The following is a 3491-nucleotide window of genomic DNA, read 5'->3' on the forward strand; positions in this document are numbered from 1 at the left end:
GCTCTGTCCCTCAGGGGAGAGCTCTCCCTTCCAGTGCTGAAGGTGGCCTTGGTGTCCAGCCCCAAACCCTGTCCCTGGTGCCTCCTTCCAGGAGGGAGGTTCTGATGGACCCCCCTGGGGCTTCATCTTGCTGCTGTCCCCTCCATCCCAGTGACCTGGGCTTTGCAGGGTGTTGCTGCCTGAGCCTGTGGATCCAAACCTTGGCCAGGGCTCTGATGAAATCATGGCTGTCTGGAAAACTCCTCCCTGGCTCTGTTTGCTTTGCAGCAGCAAAATCTGCTTTCTGTGCAGGGAGGTTGTGCTCAGAGGCTGTTGTTGGGGTGTTTGTACCTTTGCCAGGCACAGTGTTTTCAGGATGAGGTGGGTGGAGGGAGGGAGGGAGGGATGGATGGAGAAGCAGCCCCATGCCAGAGGTGGTGGCTACCAGCCCTGTGCCAAAACCCAGCTGAGTCTGGCTGCTGGGCTCTTGAGTGGTTTTCCAGAAGGAAAGTCACTCTGCTGGGTCTGGACTGGAAGCGTGTGGTTGTGGAGGGAGGAAAAAAAGGTATTTTTAGCCAAGAGAAAAGCAACCTCCCCTCCTTCCTTGCCCTGCCCTGGGAGGTGTCGTGCACAAGAGGCATCCTGGCTACACCCAAATCCTGCACCGTTTTGGGGAGGTGTGTGAGGGCAGCCTGTGCACAGGGTGGGGGTGGGTGGATGCCCATCAGGAAGGCCATGAAGCAGTTTTAGTCAAGCCAGTTGTAGAGGATTGAGCTGTACAGAGTAATTAATGGCACGAGGTCAGTGGTGCCAGCAGAGCTTTGGCTGAGCTGCCCACTCTCTGCTCCACCCACTGCAACCTCTCACCCTTCCCTGAGGGCATCTCTGGAGCCTCCTGCCAACATCAGCCCTGTCAAAACTGGCCCCAGTGGCTCCGTGGGCTGGCTGGTCCTGGAGTGACCTGCCCTGGCTCCATCCCTTGGAGGAGCTGAGGGTGGGACACAGGGCTGGGGGGACCCAGGGTGAGGGATGTGGGCTGTTGGGGCTGTTCCCACTGGTCCTGCTGGTGGCCAGAGCCTGTCACACATCACCTGGGCACTTAGTGACGCTGAAGCACAGTGCTGGGCTTGATGCTGGGGGGTTTTGTTGGGTGAATGGAAGGTTTCATGCTCAAGGCTAATGACTTTGAGAAAGAAATCCTGCAAAAAAACCCAATTCCCTCTGCTCTTTTCCCACCCCACCCCATAATACCTTCCTCTCCCCTCTCCTCAACCTTTCCCATGAGCCTTTCCCATGTCTCACACCTTGGTCTCAGCACAGCAGCTTCTCATTCCAGTCTCCTTTAGGGACACTGGGGCCAGGCATCCCCTGCTTGCTGCCCCCCCTCCCACCCCCCACTTCTCAAACCTCTGCCCAGGGGACCAATGGTGTCCCTGTCCCTCCTCCTTGATGTGGGTTTGGGGTGGCAGAGCTCCCACTGATCCCAAATCCCTGCAGTTTGGGTCCCAGCACCCAGCCAGGCTGCTGGTGGACATGAATCTTGGGGAACTGATAAAATGAAAGGACTGGCAGGGGTCTGGTGGCCTCTGAAGGGTGGAAAGCACCAGTCTGCATGGGAAAGGGTGTTTCCTCAGGGCTTGCTTTGTGTAAAACAGCAAAATCCTTGTTATCAAGAGCATCTAATCCAGAAAGGGATTTTTTTTGGCTGTGTTTCCAACACAACCAGTAGAGCTGGCAGGGCAGGGGGGCAGCCCCAGTCAGGGTCACTCTTGTGTTTTCACGTGAGTTTTTTGCTTTACTTTCTTTTTCCTGTTTTCTTTTTTCTTTTTTTTTGGAAGGGGGAATTTCTTTTCTGCCTGGCACAACATTTCAGAGCAGCTCAGGGCAAGCTGAAAACAAGCAAGCAAAGTCCCAGGGGAGCTACCTGGAAACCTGGAGCTGGTGCAGCCACTAGGATTGAAGCCCCAGTTCAGGCTTTGCTGTGGGCCAGCAGGACTTATAAATATCTCCCTGTGGTTCCTGAGGGCTACCTAGATGTCCACCCCAGCTGCTCAGGGTTGTCCCATTCCTGAAAGACACCCACCAGGTTTCCAGTGAAGGTGCTGGGGGGTGTGGCTGGCCCTGGCCCTGCTGCCTGCCTGGAGATGGGTCTTGCCTCAATGAGGTTTTGCTCAGGTTTCCTGTTTTGCCCTGCACGTTGCTCGGTTTTGCCATCTGAGGCAGCTTTTATTCAGCCCTGAAAACCCTTTTTTTTGTTGTTTTTTTTTTTGTTTCCCTTCTCCCAAGCAATGGAAATATTTCCTTTTGTTGTCTTTGGTTTGGTGGTTTTTTTTTTGTTTCTTTGTGAGAGGAGGAAGAGATCTGGGACAGAGCTGCAGGGCAACGTGTTTTCTGCCTGGTCTCGGTGCTTTTTCGCTCCAAGCAAATTCCTCCAGCTTGTCTGGGTCTCCCCTCATCTCAGACCAACCTTGGCAATGGGAGGGTAAACCACTGCCTGCTCCCTGCTTCCCAGAAATGCTGGGAATGTGCATCCCATTGTGGGCGAAGCCGTTTTCTCTCAATCCCCCTCTGCCCACGTTTACTCAGATAATTCCCAGAGGGATTTTTTGGGGCCCTGCAGTTGTTGGTGCCTCAGCCCAGGAGGAGGAGGAGGAGGAGGAAAAACCTGGCAGGTCCCACGCTGGTCACTGTGGCCACAGGGCCTCTCAGAGCCCCCCAAAACTGGGGACCCCCCCCCTCTACAGATTGTACCGTGGCTGCCAGAGCAGCCGTGGTGCATAATGAGCCCTATTTACAAGCACTTAAAGTAATATCCACAATGTTAAAATACATGTTGAGATCATTTTATTTCCTCCCCAGCTTGAAGCCTTAAAGGGTTGTGCCCTGGTCGATGTCATGGTCTCTTCTCAGTACCCAGTGGGGGTTGGGGACCTTTTTCTGGTTTTTTGAAGCAAAACTGAGAGGCTTGGATAACATCTTGATCTGCAACCACAGGCTTCAGCAAAACGCCAAAGAACACAGGACTCCTAATGACTACACAAGGGATGGCAACAGCAGCTCCTTCTGCAGCTCGTCCCAGGTCCCTGCCAACACCCTTCGTCCTCCCCCTTCCTCAGGGTGTATCCAGTCTTCCGAGTGTTCCTGCCCCTGGGATGAGCTGAGCATTCCCTGGCTCCCAGGAGACAGGTGGACTCCCTTGCTCTGCTCTGGGTGCCCATAGTGTGAGCTGAGCCCAGCTCCTTGGAAAACTGCCTTTAAGGCTGATGTGGATATGGGTTAATGCTCGATAGAGGTTGGGGAAGTTCTAGTCTTGCAGTCTGGATGGTTGACTCCTGCGACGGGAAGAGGTTCAGGCTGCAATGAGCTGTCCTGACCTGAAGCCTCACACCAGTGCAGGGGGTGCTGTCGGTTGTCCCAGGAGCTGTGGTGGGGCTGGAACTCCCTGGTGCCACCTCCCTGAGCTGTGCTTCCAGCTTGGGACTCAGAGGGATTTTCAAAAATGACCAAAATGT

The sequence above is a fragment of the Chaetura pelagica genome, unplaced genomic scaffold (assembly GCF_000747805.2).
Source record: "Chaetura pelagica isolate M959 unplaced genomic scaffold, ChaPel_1.0 scaffold103, whole genome shotgun sequence".
Classification (NCBI taxonomy): Eukaryota; Metazoa; Chordata; class Aves; order Apodiformes; family Apodidae; genus Chaetura; species Chaetura pelagica.